This window comes from Megalopta genalis, unplaced genomic scaffold (assembly GCF_051020955.1).
Source record: "Megalopta genalis isolate 19385.01 unplaced genomic scaffold, iyMegGena1_principal scaffold0443, whole genome shotgun sequence".
In the NCBI taxonomy this organism is placed as follows: Eukaryota; Metazoa; Arthropoda; class Insecta; order Hymenoptera; family Halictidae; genus Megalopta; species Megalopta genalis.
In genome coordinates this window covers 4530-5000 of record NW_027476512.1, presented here as the reverse complement: position 1 = coordinate 5000, position 471 = coordinate 4530, and the positions used below count along the sequence as shown (strand labels likewise).

Here is a 471-nt window from a genome sequence, read left to right as displayed (position 1 = left end):
AGTTATCCAAGTAAATTTTAGTACGATCTAAGAAACCATAACTGATTTAATGAGCCATTCGCGGTTTCACCTTAATACGGCATGTACTGAGACATGCATGGCTTAATCTTTGAGACAAGCATATGACTACTGGCAGGATCAACCAGGGAACTATACAATATGTATATATAAAATGGACAAAATTTAAATCCTTTTCCATCGTCGCCTGTTTCATATATATATGTCAGGTCGACACACCATTTTTCTCTTTCAAATATGTACAAGTTTTGCCACATTCCGCGCTTGTAACATATCTTCTTTAACGCTCAATTTCTTTCATTTTTCTACCATACAGATATTTTACCGTACGCCCAAAAACGTACGTATTATATTTTTGTTCTATCATAAAATCACATTTTTCTACGTACGCCAGCTTCGTACGTTTCTATCTTTGCCTTCATAAAATCACAAGATAATTTTATCTTCAAGAGT

At 34.2% G+C, this 471-nt stretch overlaps 1 non-coding gene across 1 annotated transcript in view; it reads right to left on the bottom strand.

The window, feature by feature from the left end:
• LOC143263272 (small subunit ribosomal RNA) overlaps positions 1 to 149 on the bottom strand; it is a 1921-nt gene extending 1772 nt beyond the window's left edge. The window contains exon 1 of the ribosomal RNA XR_013036780.1: positions 1 to 149. This exon is cut by the window's left edge and continues 1772 nt beyond it. This is a non-coding gene — a ribosomal RNA (small subunit ribosomal RNA).
• Between the last annotated feature and the right edge of the window lie 322 nt (positions 150 to 471).